We start from the raw sequence: 21,009 nt of genomic DNA on the forward strand, positions 1-21,009 counted from the left end.
GGTAAAATGCAAGTATACTTGTGGTATATAGAAGGAGCATAGCCCCTGCTGTTGTAAAATGGTAATAAACAGCTTACAGCACCGGGTATTCCCAGGCAGTCTCCCATCCAAGTACTGACCCGGCCCTACCTTGCTTAGCTTCCGAGATCAAACGAGATCGGGCGTGTTCACGGTGGTATGGCCGTAAGCCATTAGAGCAGGTGAAAACAAGATATTTATAGATGGTAAAATGCAAAGACACTTGTGGTATAAATTAGGAGCACAGACCCTGCTGTTGAAAGTGTAGAATAAAAAGCTTACAGCACCGGGTATTCCCAGGCAGTCTCCCATCCAAGTACTGACCCGGCCCTACCTTGCTTAGCTTCCGAGATCAAACGAGATCGGGCGTGTTCACGGTGGTATGGCCGTAAGCCATTAGAGTAGGTGAACACAAGGTATTTATACATGGTAAAATGCAAGTATACTTGTGGTATATAGAAGGAGCATAGCCCCTGCTGTTGTACAATGGGAATAAAAGCTTACAGCACCGGGTATTCCCAGGCAGTCTCCCATCCAAGTACTGACCCAGCCCTACTCTGCTTAGCTTCCGAGATCAGATGAGATCGGGCATGTTCAGGGTGGTATGGCCGTAAGCCATTAGAGCATGTGAACACAAGTTATTTAGCGATTGTAAAATTCAATTACACTTGTGGTATAAATTAGGAGTAGAGCCCCTGCTGTTGAAAGTGTAGAATAAAAAGCTTACAGCACCGGGTATTCCCAGGCAGTCTCCCATCCAAGTACTGACCCGGCCCTACTCGGCTTAGCTTCCAAGATCAGACGATTTCCGTCCTGTTCAGTGTGGAATGGCCATAAGCCACTAGAGCAGGTGAAAACAGGCTATTTATAGATGGTAAAATGCAATGACACTTGTGGTATAAATTAGGAGCAGAGACCCTGCTGTTGAAAGTGTAGAATAAAAAGCTTACAGCACCTGGTATTCCCAGGCAGTCTCCCATCCAAGTACTGACCCGGCTCTACCTTGCTTAGCTTCCGAGATCAAACGAGATCGGGCGTGTTCACTGTGGTATGGCCTTAAGCCTTTAGAGTAGGTGAACACAAGGTATTTATACATGGTAAAATGCAAAGACACTTGTGGTATAAATTAGGAGCACAGACCCTGCTGTTGAAAGTGTAGAATAAAAAGCTTACAGCACCTGGTATTCCCAGGCAGTCTCCCATCCAAGTACTGACCCGGCTCTACCTTGCTTAGCTTCCGAGATCAAACGAGATCGGGCGTGTTCACTGTGGTATGGCCTTAAGCCTTTAGAGTAGGTGAACACAAGGTATTTATACATGGTAAAATGCAAGTATACTTGTGGTATATAGAAGGAGCATAGCCCCTGCTGTTGTACAATGGGAATAAAAAGCTTATAGCACCGGGTATTCCCAGGCAGTCTCCCATCCAAGTACTGACCCGGCCCTACCTTGCTTAGCTTCCGAGATCAAACGAGATCGGGCGTGTTCAGGGTGGTATGGCCGTAAGCCATTAGAGTAGGTGAAAACAAGGAATTTATAGATGGTAAAATGCAATGACACTTGTGGTATGAATTAGGAGCACAGACCCTGCTGTTGAAAGTGTAGAATAAAAAGCTTACAGCACCGGGTATTCCCAGGCAGTGTCCCATCCAAGTTCTGACCCAGCCCTACTCTGCTTAGCTTCCGAGATCAGATGAGATCGGGCATGTTCAGGGTGGTATGGCCGTAAGCCATTAGAGCATGTGAACACAAGTTATTTAGCGATGGTAAAATTCAATTACACTTGTGGTATAAATTAGGAGTAGAGCCCCTGCTGTTGAAAGTGTAGAATAAAAAGCTTACAGCACCGGGTATTCCCAGGCAGTCTCCCATCCAAGTACTGACCCGGCCCTACCTTGCTTAGCTTCCGAGATCAAACGAGATCGGGCATGTTCACGGTGGTATGGCCGTAAGCCATTAGAGTAGGTGAACACAAGGTATTTATACATGGTAAAATGCAAGTATACTTGTGGTATATAGAAGGAGATAGCCCCTGCTGTTGTACAATGGGAATAAAAAGCTTACAGCACCGGGTATTCCCAGGCAGTGTCCCATCCAAGTTCTGACCCAGCCCTACTCTGCTTAGCTTCCGAGATCAGATGAGATCGGGCATGTTCAGGGTGGTATGGCCGTAAGCCATTAGAGCATGTGAACACAAGTTATTTAGCGATGGTAAAATTCAATTACACTTGTGGTAGAAATTAGGAGTAGAGCCCCTGCTGTTGAAAGTGTAGAATAAAAAGCTTACAGCACCGGGTATTCCCAGGCAGTCTCCCATCCAAGTACTGACCCGGCCCTACCTTGTTTAGCTTCCGATATCAAACGAGATCGGGTATGTTCAGGGTGGTATGGCCGTAAGCCATTAGAGCAGGTGAAAACAAGATATTAATAGATGGTAAAATGCAATGACACTTGTGGTATAAATTAGGAGCAGAGACCCTGCTGTTGAAAGTGTAGAATAAAAAGCTTACAGCACCGGGTATTCCCAGGGAGTCTCCCATCCAAGTACTGACCCGACCCTACCTTGCTTAGCTACCGAGATCAAATGAGATCGGGTGTGTTCAGGGTGGTATGGCCGTAATCCATTAAAGAAGGTGAAAACAAGATATTTATAGATGGTAAAATGCAATTACACTTGTGGTATAAACAAGAAGCAGAGCCCCTGCTGTTGTAAAATGGTAATAAACAGCTTACAGCACCAGGTATTCCCAGGAAGTCTCCCATCCAAGTACTGACCCAGCCCTACCTTGCTTAGCTTCCGAGATCAAACGAGATCGGGCGTGTTCACGGTGGTATGGCCGTAAGACATTAGAGTAGGTGAACACAAGGTATTTATACATGGTAAAATGCAAGTATACTTGTGGTATATAGAAGGAGCATAGCCCCTGCTGTTGTAAAATGGTAATGAACAGCTTACAGCACCAGGTATTCCCAGGCAGTCTCCCATCCAAGTACTGACCCGGCCCTACCTTGCTTAACTTCCGAGATCAAACGAGATCGGGCGTGTTTTTTTTTTTTTTCTTTTATTATCAAAAATTCCACATGTTATATATAAAACACACACTATTTAAAATCAAATAGTCAAAATAAAACACAAATAAACACATAAATCAGTCATTCAGAAAATAACACAAAAAACATTCTTAACTGAATTTTAAGTGAATAAACTCATAAAATCATAAACACATAAAATTAAAGATAAACAAATCAAATAAAACATTCAAGATTAAACTCATTTAACTCATGAACTCAAATATAAAACAAAACCATATAACCACTCATGGTTAAATCATAAACTCAAATATAAACAAAACCAAATAACCACTGAAGGTCAAATTCATTATCTCATAAACGCAAAGATAAACAAAACCAAATAACCACTCATGGTTAAATCATAAACTCAAATATAAACAAAACCAAATAACCACTCATGGTTAAATCATAAACTCAAATATAAACCAAACCAAATAACCATTTAGGGTTAAATCATTAAATCAAATATAAACAAAACCAAATAACCACTGAAGGTCAAAATCATTAACTCATAAACTCAAAAATAAACATAACCAAATAACCACTCATGGTTAAATCATAAACTCAAATATAAAACAAAACCACAAAGCCACTTAGGGTTAAATCATAAACTCAAATATAAAACAAAACCAAAAAGCCACTTAGGGTTAAATCATAAAATCAAATATAAACCAAACCAAATAACCACTGAAGGTCAAAATCATAAACTCAAATATAAAACAAAACCACAAAACCACTTAGGATTAAATCATAAAATCAAATATAAACAAAACCAAATAACCACTGAAGATCAAAATCATAAACTCATAAACTCAAAGATAAACAAAACCAAATAACCACTCATGGTTAAATCATAAACTTAAATATAAACAAAACCAAATAACCATTCAAGGTTAAACAAACACAAACTAAATATTTAAATAAACTGATATTCCCAAATAATGCATATAGTTAAAATAAAGGACAAATAAAACAAACACTTGATACTAAACAAACAATAGAAGAAACAAAATCAAACAAACAAACTAAAACAACAAATGTATTCATTCTACCCAACATAGAAACACCCCTGCCCACCCTCTGTTATTGTTTTAACTCCTTAACAAATACATTAACCAAAGATATCAAAATAAACACAAAACCACTAACCCTTCTTCAATCACCATCTGTCCTAAAACAATCTTTTTTACTAGTGCATCACACATACCTCACTTCCACACTCTATCTACATTTAACTTAAATTAAAGTAAATAATATTCCCCTCCCTCAATTGAAAATAAATCATTCCCTCCCATGAATGCATCTACAAAAAAATCAACCCCTTTTACAAAAAATAAATGAAAATGAGCCTTAAGTTGGCAACAAAACAAAACCCATACATCCAAATACCTTCCCTCATAAAAGGCTACATTCCTCCTTAGGAATAAAGACCTTCGTGATAGGCACAGGACAATATTAACCATATCAGTATTGACTCCTTCCTTTTTAGGCACACCAAACATCAGGGCCATTTTCCACTCATCATCATTATCAAACTCAAGTTTACATTTTTTAAACAATAGCACTCTCAAATTATCCATATATACACACAATTTTGGACAATCCAAAAATATATGCTCAATAGTCTCTACCTGTACCTTACACACTGAACATTCCCTACTTATGCTGTGATTTATCTGATGTAATATTACTGCCGGGTAAATTCTCCTGTGTCTAATTTTAAAGTCTAATGCAAACTTTGCCGGTGATGAAAATGGTACTACTATGTGCTCCCAAATTCTTCTTTCTATTATACTGTTAAAAATGGTCATCCATATTTTATTTGCAGTTGGTATTTTGATAATTCTGTCAATTAATATTGCATACCATTTTTTACTCTTTATTTTACTGATGTATTCTGTTTTATCTCCTGTACACAAAGTAAAATCTACTGTCCGCCTCTCATTCATCCCATCCGCACCTCTCAACAAAATCAACCATTCATCTTTCATACATGCTCTTACGTTATCACAAATCTCCTTTAACACTTTCACTGAACACCTCTCTTCTACTCTTCACACAACACTCTCGCACCAATTCTCCCCGATTATTGTATATATGGACTATGGTCTGGCAGTTTGCATCCTGTAAAGCTTTGTTATTTATGGTCCTATTCTGATACTGAAAAGCCGGGTTATTGAGAAATGGTATTTGATTAACTTGTTCTTTAGTCACACACACAACATTCACACACGGAAGCACCCTCCGACCACGCCTCCATCACCTCCCTGTAAAGCCAGGGAGGTGACGGAGGTCATTTGCAGTGTGTTTAACACACAAATTATTATCTCCTCTTAAATTAAACGACCTCAACAAATCCCCAAAATAAGCCTTCCATCTTGCCCCACACCCTCCATCTAAAAAATTTCCCTACTAATTTTACCCCTTAATGCGTCCCTCTTTGGTCACCAAAACCACCAATTTCAACCCACCTCCCTTAACCCCATTTACCATTACCCCATGTTTTACACATACTCCTTCTGATCTCCATAAAACCATCAATCAACCCATTTATTTTTCCTATTACCCACCCCGTAAAAAACAAGTGCTCAGTGTGTGTGTTACAAGTGAATGACACAGAACATTTGCTACCATACCTTTACCTCTTACCATCAACCCCCTCAGTTTCCACATATTAAGTACCTTTTCCACCTTTTTTGATCACCCCTCCCATGTCTGTCTATCTGAACCTTCCTCATCTGCCCCTATGTATACTCCTAAAACCTTACGTGGACTAAACACCCTGGTGAATCCCCATGTTTCGGGGCTGTGATGAATCTACCGAATTTAGTTATTTCTGACTTACTGCTATTGACTCTTGCTCCTGATGCTAACTGATATTCCTGTAAATGTGTAATGAACCTACTGACCTCCTGATTATTGTCTGCAAAAATGAATGTCGTCTGCATATTGTACTCACCGCTACCCTGTTATCTTTACCTACTTCTAAACCGTGACAATGTGCCGGTCCTCTGCCACCATCGCTGCCAGAGGTTCTGCAACCAAACTGTACAGCAATGATGACAGAGGACACCCCTGTCTAATTGACCTATCTATCCTCACCCCTCTGTGTATCCACCATTGCATTTCACCACACTATATACATCCCTGTATAATAACCTAATCCAATTTACTAGTCTATCCCCAAACCCAAATGACTCTAACGTTTTAAATAAAAAAGAATGCTCTACCCTATCGAATGCTTTCATTAAATCTATCCCTACCCATATCCCCCCCCCTGCCGCCATAGTCCGTACTGTATTTTTTATTGTAGTTATTGAGTCTGTTATATCCCTCCCTGGTATACTGTAAGATTGTCCCTCCCCCACTATGTTATTGATGACCATTTTTATTTTATTTGCCAGTAATTTTGCTAATATTTTATAATCTGTATTTAATAAGCTAATCGGTCTATAGTTATCTAAATTATTTTTATCCCCTTTCTTTTTATAAAAAATATTGATGACCCCTGTGGAAAATGAAACCGGTTTATTGTCTATTTCTTGCATTGTTGTAAAGACGGTTCTTAATAATGGTTTGAGTTTTTCCCTGAAGGTTTTGTAAAATTCAGCCGGCAAGCCATCCTCCCCTGGACTTTTATTCTCATTTAAACCCCCTATTGCTTGATCTAAATCCGCATCTGTAAAAGACGCATCACACCACTCTTTATCTTCCTCACTTATTTTCCTTTTTAATTTACTCAAAACACGATTCACACATGTAATATCCGTACTCTCACTTTTAAATAAATTTGTATAATATTTCTCTATTCCTGTCATTATTTCTCTCTGATCTTTTGTATTCATACCCTCTGTTGTTTCTAGCTCTTCAATATTAGTTTTTTGTTGATTCATTTTTTCTACACGGAGAAAAAAAGCTGTACATTTCTCCCCCTCCATATAGTTTTGGATCTTACTGCGTATTGCAGCCCCTTTACATTTATATTCTTCTATTAGTTTTAATTTAGATTTTAATATTTCATATTTTTCAGTACTACTATTTCTATTATTATCTAGTTTAATTGCTTCCTTTCTCAAATCATCACATAATTGTTTTTCTAAAGCTGTATCCTTTAAATACTTTTCTTTACTATATACAATACTTTTTTTCTTTATACGTCTCTTAAGTTGTTCCCACCACACAAGTACATCATCATTCAAAAAAATTTCCATTTTGGCATTATCCAACATCATATTCATCATATCAACATATTTTTTATCACTTAAGTGACTAGTATTAAAGCACCACTTTCCCCCTTTCCTCTTCTGTTGAAAGCTATCAATATTGCACTGCATATAACAGTGATCACTCCAGGCATTTTGTATATACTGAGAATTAGTAATATATTTACACAAGAATGCCGAAGCCATGCATAAATCAATACGTGATTGTTTCAAGACGTTTCCGACTATTTGGTGACGGGAATACTCCTTCTTATTCGGATATGTCGCTCTCCACACATCACACATACTTACCTCCGCCAATAATATTTCTAGTTCTTTCCGACTTGTGTCTGTTTTAAAAACATTATTTCTCGAGATGTCTGATTTTGTTTGTACAACATTAAAATCTCCCACAATCACTGTACTAGATGTACACCATTTTTTTAGTTCTCTGAAAAAAATAATTCTTTCTTTTTCCAGATTTGAAGCGTATACATTGATTATTCTTATAACCACACCCTCATAAATACAATCCACCACCAACATCCTGCCTAATTTATCTTTATATATTAAATTTACATTAGTTAGTTTACCCTCCCTCACATACATAGCAACCCCACCATTCCCATTTACCCCATTACTTACATATAATTCTCCTTTCCAGCAACCCCGTTTAGTAGTCATCTCCTGCTCATCCCACTTTGTTTCTTGTATACACAATACATCAAAAACCAAAGAGGTTAGTATGGAAGTAGTTTTTGTAGCAGTCCTCAGTCCATTTCCATTTAAAGAAATAAGCTGCAGCATGGAGAAAATAAGAGCCAGATGTGTCACAACAGCCATCCAATCACCTTTTAGGAAGTGTCTTTGCCATTTTCATCTGTCTATTCTTAGTCTGTTCTTTTACAATATTTTTTTTCACAAGCTGCCGATACCTGGTCGGAGTTTTAAACAAATCCTCATCATTATCAAAATCAGATTCATCACTAACTATCGGTGTTACACTGGGTATGTGTGGTGGTTTTTCTGGAGGGACCATGTTTTTCTCAGACCTGGATTCATGTCCTGTCTGCAATCCCACATTCAGGGAGGAGGCAGACGCAATGTTTTTCATCTCATCTCCTCCTCCCTTCCCGCATCGTGCCAAGACTTCTTCTGTATAATTCTCAATACAATCCATGCTATCTGGAATGCTGGTTACTCTGTCCACCCTGCTCTCCTCAGCCTGGGTTTCCTGCACAGTCGTAACCGTCTCACTCCGCACCACCCCATGTACACCACCGACATCCCTCCTCACTTCTTTGCAGCTCTTAAGCTGAGCCGGCAGCTCTACTATCAGCTCCTCTTCTTCCTCACTATCATTTTGGTTATCTAAAACAACTTTTTCAATTTGATCTACATCAATTTCACTCTCAGATTCTTCACTAGAATGACAAATACAATCAGATTGTCTGTTGTGACACACCTGACACCTACTTACCTCCATGCTGCAGTCCCTGCTATAGTGTCCTTGCTGTTTGCACCGGTAACAGTAGAACTGGGGACAGTCCTTCATCAGATGATCTGGATCCATACACAGCCGACATGTCTTCATCTGTCCATCATGCAGCACCCTAAAGAACTGCGGTCCCTGCGCTGTCGAAAACCTCGCCGAATAAGGCAGGGATTTTACTACTCCATCAAACTTGACTTTCACAAACCTGGTCCCATCTGCCACATTCGTCCCCGGCCACATGCGTCGTCGAATCTGTGATATTGGCTTCACATTCCACAATGTCAACTTCTCCAGAATCTCAGCATCTGTTATATATGCAGGCAGTTTCATAAAGGAAACCATAGTCTCATACACACACAAGTCTCGAACAGACACGGCCACATCGCCCACTTGAAACCCCTTCAGAATGTTCCTTTTCCCTTTTTCATCCGATAATGTCACTTCAAACTCAGTTTTTTCTATTTGTCTGCACGCCAACAAGCCTCCAGCCAAAAACCGAATGGCTGTTAGCAACTCCAATATGGGCAGCTCCGTGTCAGTCTTTACTCTGACTGTCAGTTCCTGCTGATATCTGTGGTCCGGTTTGCTCCGGTGTAAACCCTCCTTTCGTCCGGTCCCATCAACCTCTGAATTTTTTTCCCCCTGAGTACGCTCCATTGTGCCTTCCACCTGTTTACCAGCACGCACCGGCGTATTGCCGCCTCTGTTGTGGTTGCTTCCTTCACCGTGTCTCCGACTCAGTCTTCCCTCCATTGTCATCTTCCGCTTCTGCTTGCTTCAACCATCTGCTTCTGCTGCACCTCCGTGTAGTGCAGCGCTTTCCAGTCTGTCGTGCCTCCGCCATTACTATTTTCCCTCGTAGACGCCCTCTTCGCTTCTCTCGCGTGTGTTTTCCTTCAACTGTTCTTTCTCATTCTGGTTTATCTACCGTCCTCTGTTCTTCACTATCCCTAACATTACTTCTACTCCTATGTCCTTTCAGCCTTATCACCCATTGGTCGTCCTCTCTGTCTCTCCCGTTGCGCTCATTTTTTGGTTACTTTTTATTTTTTAAATGTTTTTTTTTTTTTTTTAGGTTTTTCAAACTCACTCAAAACTACAACAGTTCCCCCTGCAGCCTGTGCTGCTAGGGGGCAAAACGAAATAAAAGAAAAGAACAAAAACCGTATTTCAGGCAATTAAACACAAAACAAACAATTCAACTCTCTGCTACTCTCACACACGTCCTCACTCTACTCACACTCCTGCACTCTGTTGCTAGCTCCTCCTCTCCGCACACACGTGTTCACGGTGGTATGGCCGTAAGCCATTAAAGAAGGTGAAAACAAGATATTTATAGATGGTAAAATGCAAGTATACTTGTGGTATATAGAAGGAGCATAGCCCCTGCTGTTGTAAAATGGTAATAAACAGCTTACAGCACCGGGTATTCCCAGGCAGTCTCCCATGCAAGTACTGACCCGGCCCTACCTTGCTTAGCTTCCGAGATCAAACGAGATCGGTGGTTCACGGTGGTATGGCCGTAAGCCATTAGAGCAGGTGAAAACAAGATATTTATAGATGGTAAAATGCAAAGACACTTGTGGTATAAATGGGACACAGAGCCCTGCTGTTGTAAAGTGGAATAAAAAGCTTAAAGCACCGGGTATTCCCGGCAGGCAGTCTCCCATCCAAGTACTGACCCGCCCTACCTTGCTTAGCTTCCGAGATCAAACGAGATCGGGCGTAAACACGGTGGTATGGCCGTAAGCCAAGAGTAGGTGAACACAAGGTATTTATACATGGTAAAATGCAAGTATACTTGTGGTATATAGAAGGAGCATAGCCCCTGCTGTTGTAAAATGGTAATAAACAGCTTACAGCACCGGGTATTCCCAGGCAGTCTCCCATCCAAGTACTGACCGGGCCCTACCTTGCTTAGCGCTTCGGGATCAAGGCGTATTCAGGGTGGTATGGCCGTAAGCCATTAAAGAAGGTGAAAACAAGATATTTATAGATGGTAAAATGCAATTACACTTGTGGTATAAACAAGGAGCAGAGCCCCTGCTGTTGTAAAATGGTAATAAACAGCTTACAGCACCGGGTATTCCAAGGCAGTCTCCCATCCAAGTACTGCCCCGCCCTACCTTGCTTTGCTTCCGGAGATCAAACGAGATCGGGCGGTGTACACGGTGGTATGGCCGTAAGCCATTAGAGTAGGTGAACACAAGGTATTTATACATGGTAAAATGCAAGTATACTTGTGGTATATAGAAGGAGCATAGCCCCTGCTGTTGTACAATGGGAATAAAAAGCTTACAGCACCGGGTATTCCCAGGCAGTGTCCCATCCAAGTACTGACCCAGCCCTACTCTGCTTAGCTTCCGAGATCAGATGAGATCGGGCATGTTCAGGGTGGTATGGCCGTAAGCCATTAGAGCATGTGAACACAAGTTATTTAGCGATGGTAAAATTCAATTACACTTGTGGTATAAATTAGGAGCAGAGACCCTGCTGTTGAAAGTGTAGAATAAAAAGCTTACAGCACCGGGTATTCCCAGGCAGTCTCCCATCCAAGTACTGACCCGGCCCTACTTGCTTAGCTTCCAAGATCAGACGAGATCCGGCCTGTTCGGTGGAATGGCCATAAGCCACTAGAGCAGGTGAAAACAGGCTATTTATAGATGGTAAAATGCAATGACACTTGTGGTATAAATTAGGAGCAGAGACCCTGCTGTTGAAAGTGTAGAATAAAAAGCTTACAGCACCGGGTATTCCCAGGCAGTCTCCCATCCAAGTACTGACCCGGCTCTACCTTGCTTAGCTTCCGAGATCAAACGAGATCAGGCGTGTTCACGGTGGTATGGCCTTAAGCCTTTAGAGTAGGTGAACACAAGGTATTTATACATGGTAAAATGCAAGTATACTTGTGGTATATAGAGGAGCATAGCCCCTGCTGTTGAAAATGGGAATAAAAGCTTACAGCACCGGGTATTCCCAGGCAGTCTCCCATCCAAGTACTGACCCGGCCCTACCTTGCTTAGCTTCCGAGATCAAACGAGATCGGGCGTATTCAGGGTGGTATGGCCGTAAGCCATTAAAGAAGGTGAAAACAAGATATTTATAGATGGTAAAATGCAATTACACTTGTGGTATAAACAAGAAGCAGAGCCCCTGCTGTTGTAAAATGGTAATAAACAGCTTACAGCACCGGGTATTCCCAGGCAATCTCCCATCCAAGTACTGACCGGCCCTACCTTGCTTTGCTTCCGAGATCAAACGAGATCGGGCGTTACTCGGTGGTATGGCCGTAAGCCATTAGAGGAGGTGAACACAAGGTATTTATGCATGGTAAAATGCAAGTATACTTGTGGGATATAGAAGGAGCAGTCGCCCCTGCTGTTGTACAATGGGAATAAAAAGCTTACAGCACCGGGTATTCCCAGGCAGTGTCCCATCCAAGTTCTGACCCAGCCCTATTCTGCTTAGCTTCCGAGATCAGATGAGATCGGGGCATGTTCAGGGTGGTATGGCCGTAAGCCATTAGAGGCGGTGAACACAAGTTATTTAGCGATGGTAAAATTCCAATTACACTTGTGGTATAAATTAGGGTAGAGCCCTTGCTGTTGAAAGTGTAGAATAAAAGCTTACAGCACCGGGTATTCCCCGGCAGTCTCCCATCCAAGTACTGACCCGGCCCTACTCGGCTTAGCTTCCAAGATCAGACGAGATCCGGCCTGTTCAGGGTGGAATGGCCATAAGCCATTAGAGCAGGTTAAAAAACAGGCTATTTATAGATGGTAAAATGCAATGACACTTGTGGTATAAATTAGCAGCAGAGACCCTGCTGTTGAAAGTGTAGAATAAAAAGCTTACAGCACCGGGTATTCCCAGGCAGTCTCCCATCCAAGTACTGACCCGGCTCTACCTTGCTTAGCTTCCGAGATCAAACGAGATGGGGCGTGGTCACGGTGGTATGGCCTTAAGCCTTTAGAGTAGGTGAACACAAGGTATTTATACATGGTAAAATGCAAGTATACTTGTGGTATTTAGAAGGAGCATAGCCCCTGCTGTTGTACAATGGGAATAAAAAGCTTACAGCACCGGGTATTCCCAGGCAGTCTCCCATCCAAGTACTGACCCGGCCCTACCTTGCTCAGCTTCCGAGATCAAACGAGATCGGGCGTGTTCAGGGTGGTATGGCCGTAAGCCATTAAAGAAGGTGAAAACAAGATATTTATAGATGGTAAAATGCAATTACACTTGTGGTATAAACAAGAAGCAGAGCCCCTGCTGTTGTAAAATGGTAATAAACAGTTTACAGCACCGGGTATTCCCAGGCAATCTCCCATCCAAGTACTGACCGGCCCTACCTTGCTTTGCTTCCGAGATCAAACGAGATCGGGCGTGTTCAGGGTGGTATGGCCGTAAACCATTAGAGTAGGTGAACACAAGGTATTTATGCATGGTAAAATGCAAGTATACTTGTGGTATATAGAAGGAGCATAGCCGCTGCTGTTGTACAATGGGAATAAAAAGCTTACAGCACCAGGTATTCCCAGGCAGTGTCCCATCCAAGTTCTGACCCAGCCCTATTCTGCTTAGCTTCCGAGATCAGATGAGATTGGGCATGTTCAGGGTGGTATGGCCGTAAGCCATTAGAGCATGTGAACACAAGTTATTTAGCGATGGTAAAATTCAATTACACTTGTGGTATAAATTAGGAGTAGAGCCCTTGCTGTTGAAAGTGTAGAATAAAAAGCTTACAGCACCGGGTATTCCCAGGCAGTCTCCCATCCAAGTACTGACCCGGCCCTACTCGGCTTAGCTTCCAAGATCAGACGAGATCCGGCCTGTTCAGGGTGGAATGGCCATAAGCCACTAGAGCAGGTGAAAACAGGCTATTTATAGATGGTAAAATGCAATGACACTTGTGGTATAAATTAGCAGCAGAGACCCTGCTGTTGAAAGTGTAGAATAAAAAGCTTACAGCACCGGGTATTCCCAGGCAGTCTCCCATCCAAGTACTGACCCGGCTCTACCTTGCTTAGCTTCCGAGATCAAACGAGATCGGGCGTGGTCACGGTGGTATGGCCTTAAGCCTTTAGAGTAGGTGAACACAAGGTATTTATACATGGTAAAATGCAAGTATACTTGTGGTATTTAGAAGGAGCATAGCCCCTGCTGTTGTACAATGGGAATAAAAAGCTTACAGCACCGGGTATTCCCAGGCAGTCTCCCATCCAAGTACTGACCCGGCCCTACCTTGCTCAGCTTCCGAGATCAAACGAGATCGGGCGTGTTCAGGGTGGTATGGCCGCAAGCCATTAAAGAAGGTGAAAACAAGATATTTATAGATGGTAAAATGCAATTACACTTGTGGTATAAACAAGAAGCAGAGCCCCTGCTGTTGTAAAATGGTAATAAACAGTTTACAGCACCGGGTATTCCCAGGCAATCTCCCATCCAAGTACTGACCGGCCCTACCTTGCTTTGCTTCCGAGATCAAACGAGATCGGGCGTGTTCAGGGTGGTATGGCCGTAAGCCATTAGAGTAGGTGAACACAAGGTATTTATACATGGTAAAATGCAAGTATACTTGTGGTATATAGAAGGAGCATAGCCCCTGCTGTTGTACAATGGGAATAAAAAGCTTACAGCACCAGGTATTCCCAGGCAGTGTCCCATCCAAGTTCTGACCCAGCCCTACTCTGCTTAGCTTCCGAGATCAGATGAGATCGGGCATGTTCAGGGTGGTATGGCCGTAAGCCATTAGAGCATGTGAACACAAGTTATTTAGCGATGGTAAAATTCAATTACACTTGTGGTATAAATTAGGAGTAGAGCCCCTGCTGTTGAAAGTGTAGAATAAAAAGCTTACAGCACCGGGTATTCCCAGGCAGTCTCCCATCCAAGTACTGACCCGGCCCTACTCGGCTTAGCTTCCAAGATCAGACGAGATCCGGCCTGTTCAGGGTGGAATGGCCATAAGCCACTAGAGCAGGTGAAAACAGGCTATTTATAGATGGTAAAATGCAATGACACTTGTGGTATAAATTAGGAGCAGAGCCGCTGCTGTTGTAAAATGGTAATAAACAGCTTACAGCACCGGGTATTCCCAGGCAGTCTCCCATCCAAGTACTGACCCGGCCCTACCTTGCTTCCGAGATCAAACGAGATCGGACGTGTTCACGGTTGTATGGCCGTAAGCCATTAGAGCAGGTGGAAACAAGATATTTATAGATGGTAAAATGCAAAGACACTTGTGGTATAAATTAGGAGCACAGACCCTGCTGTTGAAAGTGTAGAATAAAAAGCTTACAGCACCGGGTATTCCCAGGCAGTCTCCCATCGAAGTACTGACTCGGCCCTACCTTGCTTAGCTTCCGAGATCAAACGAGATCGGGCGTGTTCACGGCGGTATGGCCGTAAGGCATTGAAGAAGGTGAAAACAAGATATTTATAGATGGTAAAATGCAATTACACTTGTGGTATAAACAAGAAGCAGAGCCCCTGCTGTTGTAAAATGGTAATAAACAGCTTACAGCACCGGATATTCCCAGGCAGTCTCCCATCCAAGTACTGACTCGGCCCTACCTTGCTTAGCTTCCGAGATCAAACGAGATCGGGCGTATTCAGGGTGGTATGGCCGTAAGGCATTGAAGAAGGTGAAAACAAGATATTTATAGATGGTAAAATGCAATTACACTTGTGGTATAAACAAGAAGCAGAGCCCCTGCTGTTGTAAAATGGTAATAAACAGCTTACAGCACCGGATATTCCCAGGCAGTCTCCCATCCAAGTACTGACTCGGCCCTACCTTGCTTAGCTTCCGAGATCAAACGAGATCGGGCGTGTTCAGGGTGGTATGGCCGTAAGCCATTAGAGTAGGTGAACACAAGGTATTTATACATGGTAAAATGCAAGTATACTTGTGGTATATAGAAGGAGCATAGCCCCTGCTGTTGTAAAAGGGTAATAAACAGCTTACAGCACCGGGTATTCCCAGGCAGTCTCCCATCCAAGTACTGACCCGGCCCTACCTTGCTTAGCTTCCGATATCAAACTAGATCTGGCGTGATCACGGTGGTACGTCCGTAAGCCATTAGAGTATGTGAACACAAGGTATTTATACATGGTAAAATGCAAGTATACTTGTGGTATATAGAAGGAGCATAGCCCCTGCTGTTGTAAAATGGTAATAAACAGCTTACAGCACCGGGTATTCCCAGGCAGTCTCCCATCCAAGTACTGACCCGGCCTTACCTTGCTTAGCTTCCGATATCAAACGAAATCGGGCGTGTTCAGGGTGGTATGGCCGTAAACCATTAGAGCAGGTGAAAACAAGATATTTATAGATGGTAACATGCAATGACACTTGTGGTATAAATTAGGAGCACAGACCCTGCTGTTGAAAGTGTAGAATAAAAAGCTTACAGCACCGGGTATTCCCAGGCAGTCTCCCATCCAAGTACTGTCCCGGCCCTACCTTGCTTAGCTTCCGAGATCAAACGAGATCGGGCATGTTCATGGTGGTATGGCCGTAAGTCATTAGAGTAGGTGAACACAAGGTATTTATACATGGTAAAATGCAAGTATACTTGTGGTATATTGAAGGAGCATAGCCCCTGCTGTTGGTAACAGGGCATAAAAGCTTACAGCACCAGGTATTCCCGGGCAGTCTCCCATCCAAGTACTGACCCGGCCCTACCTTGCTTAGCTTCCGAGATCAAACGAGATTGCGATTCAGGGTGGTATGGCCGTAGTTCGCCATTAAAGAAGGTGAAAACAAGATATTTATAGATGGTAAAATGCAATTACACTTGTGGTATTAACAAGAAGCAGAGCCCCTGCTGTTGTAAAATGGTAATAAACAGCTTACAGCACCGGGTATTCCCAGGCAGTCTCCCATCCAAGTACTGACCCGGCCCTACCTTGCTTAGCTTCCGAGATCAAACGAGATCGGGCGTGTTCACGGTGGTATGGCCGTAAGCCATTAGAGTAGGTGAACACAAGGTATTTATACATGGTAAAATGCAAGTATACTTGTGGTATATAGAAGGAGCATAGCCCCTGCTGTTGTACAATGGGAATAAACAGCTTACAGCACCGGGTATTCCCAGGCAGTCTCCCATCCAAGTACTGACCCGGCCCTACCTTGCTTAGCTTCCGAGATCAAACGAGATCGGGCGTATTCAGGGTGGTATGGCCGTAAGCCATTGAAGAAGGTGAAAACAAGATATTTATAGATGGTAAAATGCAATTACACTTGTGGTATAAACAAGAAGCAGAGCCCCTGCTGTTGTAAAATGGGTAATAAACAGCTTACAGCACCGGGTATTCCCAGGCAGTCTCCCATCCAAGTACTGACCCGGCCCTACCTTGCTTAGCTTCCGAGATCAAACGAGATCTGGCGTGTTCACGGTGGTATGGCCGTAAGCCATTAGAGTAGGTGAACACAAGGTATTTATACATGGTAAAATGCAAGTATACTTGTGGTATATAGAAGGAGCATAGCCCCTGCTGTTGTAAAAGGGTAATAAACAGCTTACAGCACCGGGTATTCCCAGGCAGTCTCCCATCCAAGTACTGACCCGGCCCTACCTTGCTTAGCTTCCGATATCAAACGAGATCGGGCATGTTCACGGTGGTATGGCCGTAAGCCATTAGAGTAGGTGAACACAAGGTATTTATACATGGTAAAATGCAAGTATACTTGTGGTATATAGAAGGAGCATAGCCCCTGCTGTTGTACAATGGGAATAAAAGCTTACAGCACCGGGTATTCCCAGGCAGTGTCCCATCCAAGTACTGACCCAGCCCTACTCTGCTTAGCTTCCGAGATCAGATGAGATCGGGCATGTTCAGGGTGGTATGGCCGTAAGCCATTAGAGCATGTGAACACAAGTTATTTAGCGATGGTAAAATTCAATTACACTTGTGGTATAAATTAGGAGTAGAGCCCCTGCTGTTGTAAAGTGTAGAATAAAAAGCTTACAGCACCGGGTATTCCCAGGCAGTCTCCCATCCAAGTACTGACCCGGCCCTACCTTGCTTAGCTTCCAAGATCAGACGAGATCCGGCCTGTTCAGTGTGGAATGGCCATAAGCCACTAGAGCAGGTGAAAACAGGCTATTTATAGATGGTAAAATGCAATGACACTTGTGGTATAAATTAGGAGCAGAGACCCTGCTGTTGAAAGTGTAGAATAAAAAGCTTACAGCACCGGATATTCCAAGGCAGACTCCCATCCAAGTACTGACCCGGCTCTACCTTGCTTAGCTTCCGAGATCAAACGAGATTGGGCGTGTTCACGGTGGTATGGCCTTAAGCCATCAGAGTAGGTGAACACAAGGTATTTATACATGGTAAAATGCAAGTATACTTGTGGTATATAGAAGGAGCATAGCCCCTGCTGTTGTAAAATGGTAATAAACAGCTTACAGCATCGGGTATTCCCAGGCAGTCTCCCATCCAAGTACTGACCCGACCCTACCTTGCTTAGCTTCCGAGATCAGGCTTATTCAGGGTGGTATGGCCGTAAGCCATTAAAGAAGGTGAAAACAAGATATTTATAGATGGTAAAATGCAATTACACTTGTGGTATAAACAAGAAGCAGAGCCCCTGCTGTTGTAAAATGGTAATAAACAGCTTACAGCACCGGGTATTCCCAGGCAGTCTCCCATCCAAGTACTGACCCGGCCCTACCTTGCTTAGCTTCCGAGATCAAACGAGATCGGGCGTGTTCACGGTGGTATGGCCGTAAGCCATTAGAGTAGGTGAACACAAGGTATTTATACATGGTAAAATGCAAGTATACTTGTGGTATATAGAAGGAGCATAGCCCCTGCTGTTGTACAATGGGAATAAAAAGCTTACAGCACCGGGTATTCCCAGGCAGTGTCCCATCCAAGTACTGACCCAGCCCTACTCTGCTTAGCTTCCGAGATCAGATGAGATCGGGCATGTTCAGGGTGGTATGGCCGTAAGCCATTAGAGCATGTGAACACAAGTTATTTAGCGATGGTAAAATTCAATTACACTTGTGGTATAAATTAGGAGTAGAGCCCCTGCTGTTGTAAAGTGTAGAATAAAAAGCTTACAGCACCGGGTATTCCCAGGCAGTCTCCCATCCAAGTACTGACCCGGCCCTACTCGGCTTAGCTTCCAAGATCAGACGAGATCCGGCCTGTTCAGTGTGGAATGGCCATAAGCCACTAGAGCAGGTGAAAACAGGCTATTTATAGATGGTAAAATGCAATGACACTTGTGGTAATTAGGAGCAGAGACCCTGCTGTTGAAAGTGTAGAATAAAAGCTTACAGCACCGGGTATTCCCAGGCAGTCTCCCATCCAAGTACTGACCCGGCCCTACCTTGCTTAGCTTCCGAGATCAAACGAGATCGGGCGTGTTCACGGTGGTATGGCCGTAAGCCATTAGAGTAGGTGAACACAAGGTATTTATACATGGTAAAATGCAAGTATACTTGTGGTATATAGAAGGAGCATAGCCCCTGCTGTTGTACAATGGGAATAAAAAGCTTACAGCACCGGGTATTCCCAGGCAGTCTCCCATCCAAGTACTGACCCGGCCCTACCTTGCTTAGCTTCCGAGATCAAACGAGATCGGGCGTGTTCAGGTGGTATGGCCGCAAGCCTTTAGAGTAGGTGAACACAAGGTATTTATAGATGGTAAAATACAATTACACTTGTGGTATAAACAAGAAGCAGAGCCCCTGCTGTTGTAAAATGGTAATAAACAGCTTACAGCACCGGGTATTCCCAGGCAGTCTCCCATCCAAGTACTGACCCGGCCCTACCTTGCTTAGCTTCGGAGATCAAACGAGATCGGGGTGTACACGGGTGGTATGGGCGTACGCCATTAGAGTAGGTGAACACAAGGTATTTATACATGGTAAAATGCAAGTATACTTGTGGTATATAGAAGGAGCATAGCCCCTGTTGTTGCAAATGGAAATAAACGCTTACAGCACCAGGTATTCCCAGGCAGTCTCCCATCCAAGTACTGACCCAGCCCTACCTTGCTTAGCTTCGCGGATCAAACGAGATTGGGCATGTTCACGGTGGTATGGCCGTTAGCCATTAGAGTAGGTGAACACAAGGTATTTATACATGGTAAAATGCAAGTATACTTGTGGTATATAGAAGGAGCATAGCCCTGCTGTTGTAACAGTGGGAATAAAAAGCTTACAGCACCGGGTATTCCCAGGCAGTCCCCCATCCAAGTACTGACCCGGCCCTACCTTGCTTAGCTTTCCGAGATCAAACGAGTTTACAGTTAAATTAAATTAAATTAAGCCAATAAATCCCCTCCCACTCAATGGAAAATAAATCATTCCCTCCCATGAATGCATTTGAAATCAACCCCTTTAGAAAAAACAAAAGAAATGTTCGCTTGCTTAAGGAACAAAACCCACAGTCCTGATATCTACCATCACTTAGAGGCGCTATTCCTCCTCAGGAACACAACCCTCCTGGCCAGACTCGGGATAATATTCACCAAACCTGTATTCCTCTCCAGCATTCTAGGCACCCCAAACAGCAATACATATTCCACTCATGAACATTATTGCACACACAAAAGTGACATTTAACTTATCAACAACAGTCTTAACTTAACAATATAAACATTTTTTAACATGGAACAAATTCAAAAATATGTTCTATGGTCTCATCCTCCATAAAACACACTGTACACTGTCTATCTATGCGTTATTTATTTGATGCGGGTACTACTGCGGAAAAATTCTCTATGCCTCAACTTGAAATCTAAGTTGAAACATTTCCCGTGTAGCATCAATACTCCCATATTCTCTCCCTCTACCTCATTTGAAAAAACAGTCACCCAATTTTGCATTGGCCGTCAGTTATGCTTTTTACCTATTTGTTTTATCACTATATCATAACATGTTTTCATTTTTATCTTACATACATTTATTATTTTCACACCCACACACATATTAAATACCACCTTATTATTCTCTACTTCATCATCTGACCTCCAACAGTGCAAGCCACTCAGGCTTCATACACGCTTAACTTTCACAAAATCCCTCCTATGATTTTCCCCTCTAAACAGCACACCTTCAGTTTCAATTTCTACATAAAGTTTTGTGTCTAACTTCTCCCAGGTTATTGCACATATGGATGATGGACTGACAGTTAGCTTGTAATATTGATTTATTGTATATGGTTCTATTTGAAAATAGAAAGGCGGGTTAT

The 21,009-nt window shown here is 42.8% G+C and overlaps 25 non-coding genes and 31 pseudogenes across 25 annotated transcripts; all 56 read right to left on the minus strand.

Annotated features, from left to right (window-relative positions):
- Positions 1 to 70: 70 nt before the first annotated feature.
- Positions 71 to 189, minus strand: LOC120549971. The gene has a single exon (XR_005637463.1). It is a non-coding gene; the product is annotated as a 5S ribosomal RNA (ribosomal RNA).
- Positions 190 to 293: 104 nt separating this feature from the next.
- Positions 294 to 412, minus strand: LOC120549972. The gene has a single exon (XR_005637464.1). It is a non-coding gene; the product is annotated as a 5S ribosomal RNA (ribosomal RNA).
- Positions 413 to 515: 103 nt separating this feature from the next.
- On the minus strand, positions 516 to 634 carry LOC120550015. Its single transcript, XR_005637506.1, has one exon. It is a non-coding gene; the product is annotated as a 5S ribosomal RNA (ribosomal RNA).
- A 327-nt stretch (positions 635 to 961) lies between these two features.
- On the minus strand, positions 962 to 1,080 carry LOC120550288 (annotated as a pseudogene).
- Positions 1,081 to 1,184: 104 nt separating this feature from the next.
- LOC120550290 lies at positions 1,185 to 1,303 on the minus strand (annotated as a pseudogene).
- A 104-nt stretch (positions 1,304 to 1,407) lies between these two features.
- On the minus strand, positions 1,408 to 1,526 carry LOC120550108. Its single transcript, XR_005637585.1, has one exon. It is a non-coding gene; the product is annotated as a 5S ribosomal RNA (ribosomal RNA).
- Positions 1,527 to 1,630: 104 nt separating this feature from the next.
- LOC120550264 lies at positions 1,631 to 1,749 on the minus strand (annotated as a pseudogene).
- Positions 1,750 to 1,853: 104 nt separating this feature from the next.
- Positions 1,854 to 1,972, minus strand: LOC120550007. The gene has a single exon (XR_005637498.1). It is a non-coding gene; the product is annotated as a 5S ribosomal RNA (ribosomal RNA).
- A 103-nt stretch (positions 1,973 to 2,075) lies between these two features.
- On the minus strand, positions 2,076 to 2,194 carry LOC120550265 (annotated as a pseudogene).
- Positions 2,195 to 2,298: 104 nt separating this feature from the next.
- Positions 2,299 to 2,417, minus strand: LOC120550169. Its single transcript, XR_005637644.1, has one exon. It is a non-coding gene; the product is annotated as a 5S ribosomal RNA (ribosomal RNA).
- A 104-nt stretch (positions 2,418 to 2,521) lies between these two features.
- LOC120550141 lies at positions 2,522 to 2,640 on the minus strand. The gene has a single exon (XR_005637616.1). It is a non-coding gene; the product is annotated as a 5S ribosomal RNA (ribosomal RNA).
- Positions 2,641 to 2,744: 104 nt separating this feature from the next.
- LOC120550094 lies at positions 2,745 to 2,863 on the minus strand. The gene has a single exon (XR_005637572.1). It is a non-coding gene; the product is annotated as a 5S ribosomal RNA (ribosomal RNA).
- Positions 2,864 to 10,198: 7,335 nt separating this feature from the next.
- Positions 10,199 to 10,315, minus strand: LOC120550304 (annotated as a pseudogene).
- A 102-nt stretch (positions 10,316 to 10,417) lies between these two features.
- Positions 10,418 to 10,538, minus strand: LOC120550492 (annotated as a pseudogene).
- A 102-nt stretch (positions 10,539 to 10,640) lies between these two features.
- On the minus strand, positions 10,641 to 10,751 carry LOC120549917 (annotated as a pseudogene).
- Positions 10,752 to 10,855: 104 nt separating this feature from the next.
- On the minus strand, positions 10,856 to 10,975 carry LOC120550534 (annotated as a pseudogene).
- A 104-nt stretch (positions 10,976 to 11,079) lies between these two features.
- LOC120550131 lies at positions 11,080 to 11,198 on the minus strand. The gene has a single exon (XR_005637607.1). It is a non-coding gene; the product is annotated as a 5S ribosomal RNA (ribosomal RNA).
- Positions 11,199 to 11,302: 104 nt separating this feature from the next.
- Positions 11,303 to 11,418, minus strand: LOC120549924 (annotated as a pseudogene).
- Positions 11,419 to 11,522: 104 nt separating this feature from the next.
- Positions 11,523 to 11,641, minus strand: LOC120550280 (annotated as a pseudogene).
- A 101-nt stretch (positions 11,642 to 11,742) lies between these two features.
- Positions 11,743 to 11,861, minus strand: LOC120550150. The gene has a single exon (XR_005637625.1). It is a non-coding gene; the product is annotated as a 5S ribosomal RNA (ribosomal RNA).
- A 104-nt stretch (positions 11,862 to 11,965) lies between these two features.
- On the minus strand, positions 11,966 to 12,082 carry LOC120550390 (annotated as a pseudogene).
- Positions 12,083 to 12,187: 105 nt separating this feature from the next.
- On the minus strand, positions 12,188 to 12,307 carry LOC120550377 (annotated as a pseudogene).
- Positions 12,308 to 12,410: 103 nt separating this feature from the next.
- Positions 12,411 to 12,529, minus strand: LOC120550456 (annotated as a pseudogene).
- Positions 12,530 to 12,635: 106 nt separating this feature from the next.
- On the minus strand, positions 12,636 to 12,754 carry LOC120550365 (annotated as a pseudogene).
- A 104-nt stretch (positions 12,755 to 12,858) lies between these two features.
- On the minus strand, positions 12,859 to 12,977 carry LOC120550135. Its single transcript, XR_005637611.1, has one exon. It is a non-coding gene; the product is annotated as a 5S ribosomal RNA (ribosomal RNA).
- Positions 12,978 to 13,081: 104 nt separating this feature from the next.
- On the minus strand, positions 13,082 to 13,199 carry LOC120550258 (annotated as a pseudogene).
- Positions 13,200 to 13,303: 104 nt separating this feature from the next.
- On the minus strand, positions 13,304 to 13,422 carry LOC120550379 (annotated as a pseudogene).
- A 104-nt stretch (positions 13,423 to 13,526) lies between these two features.
- Positions 13,527 to 13,645, minus strand: LOC120550400 (annotated as a pseudogene).
- Positions 13,646 to 13,749: 104 nt separating this feature from the next.
- On the minus strand, positions 13,750 to 13,868 carry LOC120550269 (annotated as a pseudogene).
- Positions 13,869 to 13,972: 104 nt separating this feature from the next.
- Positions 13,973 to 14,091, minus strand: LOC120550182. The gene has a single exon (XR_005637656.1). It is a non-coding gene; the product is annotated as a 5S ribosomal RNA (ribosomal RNA).
- Positions 14,092 to 14,195: 104 nt separating this feature from the next.
- LOC120550303 lies at positions 14,196 to 14,313 on the minus strand (annotated as a pseudogene).
- Positions 14,314 to 14,417: 104 nt separating this feature from the next.
- LOC120550251 lies at positions 14,418 to 14,536 on the minus strand (annotated as a pseudogene).
- Positions 14,537 to 14,640: 104 nt separating this feature from the next.
- LOC120550401 lies at positions 14,641 to 14,759 on the minus strand (annotated as a pseudogene).
- A 104-nt stretch (positions 14,760 to 14,863) lies between these two features.
- LOC120550502 lies at positions 14,864 to 14,977 on the minus strand (annotated as a pseudogene).
- A 104-nt stretch (positions 14,978 to 15,081) lies between these two features.
- LOC120550232 lies at positions 15,082 to 15,200 on the minus strand. The gene has a single exon (XR_005637703.1). It is a non-coding gene; the product is annotated as a 5S ribosomal RNA (ribosomal RNA).
- A 104-nt stretch (positions 15,201 to 15,304) lies between these two features.
- On the minus strand, positions 15,305 to 15,423 carry LOC120550229. Its single transcript, XR_005637700.1, has one exon. It is a non-coding gene; the product is annotated as a 5S ribosomal RNA (ribosomal RNA).
- Positions 15,424 to 15,527: 104 nt separating this feature from the next.
- LOC120550153 lies at positions 15,528 to 15,646 on the minus strand. Its single transcript, XR_005637628.1, has one exon. It is a non-coding gene; the product is annotated as a 5S ribosomal RNA (ribosomal RNA).
- A 104-nt stretch (positions 15,647 to 15,750) lies between these two features.
- Positions 15,751 to 15,869, minus strand: LOC120550434 (annotated as a pseudogene).
- Positions 15,870 to 15,973: 104 nt separating this feature from the next.
- On the minus strand, positions 15,974 to 16,092 carry LOC120550281 (annotated as a pseudogene).
- Positions 16,093 to 16,196: 104 nt separating this feature from the next.
- Positions 16,197 to 16,315, minus strand: LOC120550143. Its single transcript, XR_005637618.1, has one exon. It is a non-coding gene; the product is annotated as a 5S ribosomal RNA (ribosomal RNA).
- Positions 16,316 to 16,418: 103 nt separating this feature from the next.
- On the minus strand, positions 16,419 to 16,534 carry LOC120549914 (annotated as a pseudogene).
- Positions 16,535 to 16,641: 107 nt separating this feature from the next.
- LOC120549973 lies at positions 16,642 to 16,760 on the minus strand. The gene has a single exon (XR_005637466.1). It is a non-coding gene; the product is annotated as a 5S ribosomal RNA (ribosomal RNA).
- Positions 16,761 to 16,864: 104 nt separating this feature from the next.
- LOC120550161 lies at positions 16,865 to 16,983 on the minus strand. The gene has a single exon (XR_005637636.1). It is a non-coding gene; the product is annotated as a 5S ribosomal RNA (ribosomal RNA).
- A 105-nt stretch (positions 16,984 to 17,088) lies between these two features.
- Positions 17,089 to 17,207, minus strand: LOC120550118. Its single transcript, XR_005637595.1, has one exon. It is a non-coding gene; the product is annotated as a 5S ribosomal RNA (ribosomal RNA).
- A 104-nt stretch (positions 17,208 to 17,311) lies between these two features.
- Positions 17,312 to 17,430, minus strand: LOC120550176. Its single transcript, XR_005637650.1, has one exon. It is a non-coding gene; the product is annotated as a 5S ribosomal RNA (ribosomal RNA).
- Positions 17,431 to 17,533: 103 nt separating this feature from the next.
- LOC120550132 lies at positions 17,534 to 17,652 on the minus strand. The gene has a single exon (XR_005637608.1). It is a non-coding gene; the product is annotated as a 5S ribosomal RNA (ribosomal RNA).
- A 105-nt stretch (positions 17,653 to 17,757) lies between these two features.
- Positions 17,758 to 17,876, minus strand: LOC120550392 (annotated as a pseudogene).
- A 104-nt stretch (positions 17,877 to 17,980) lies between these two features.
- On the minus strand, positions 17,981 to 18,099 carry LOC120550439 (annotated as a pseudogene).
- Positions 18,100 to 18,203: 104 nt separating this feature from the next.
- LOC120550442 lies at positions 18,204 to 18,312 on the minus strand (annotated as a pseudogene).
- Positions 18,313 to 18,416: 104 nt separating this feature from the next.
- LOC120549974 lies at positions 18,417 to 18,535 on the minus strand. The gene has a single exon (XR_005637467.1). It is a non-coding gene; the product is annotated as a 5S ribosomal RNA (ribosomal RNA).
- A 104-nt stretch (positions 18,536 to 18,639) lies between these two features.
- Positions 18,640 to 18,758, minus strand: LOC120550133. The gene has a single exon (XR_005637609.1). It is a non-coding gene; the product is annotated as a 5S ribosomal RNA (ribosomal RNA).
- Positions 18,759 to 18,863: 105 nt separating this feature from the next.
- On the minus strand, positions 18,864 to 18,982 carry LOC120550399 (annotated as a pseudogene).
- Positions 18,983 to 19,082: 100 nt separating this feature from the next.
- On the minus strand, positions 19,083 to 19,201 carry LOC120549975. Its single transcript, XR_005637468.1, has one exon. It is a non-coding gene; the product is annotated as a 5S ribosomal RNA (ribosomal RNA).
- A 104-nt stretch (positions 19,202 to 19,305) lies between these two features.
- LOC120550201 lies at positions 19,306 to 19,423 on the minus strand. The gene has a single exon (XR_005637674.1). It is a non-coding gene; the product is annotated as a 5S ribosomal RNA (ribosomal RNA).
- Positions 19,424 to 19,527: 104 nt separating this feature from the next.
- LOC120550499 lies at positions 19,528 to 19,646 on the minus strand (annotated as a pseudogene).
- A 102-nt stretch (positions 19,647 to 19,748) lies between these two features.
- On the minus strand, positions 19,749 to 19,867 carry LOC120550472 (annotated as a pseudogene).
- Positions 19,868 to 21,009: the final 1,142 nt, after the last annotated feature.

Source organism: Perca fluviatilis, chromosome 20 (assembly GCF_010015445.1).
Source record: "Perca fluviatilis chromosome 20, GENO_Pfluv_1.0, whole genome shotgun sequence".
Classification (NCBI taxonomy): Eukaryota; Metazoa; Chordata; class Actinopteri; order Perciformes; family Percidae; genus Perca; species Perca fluviatilis.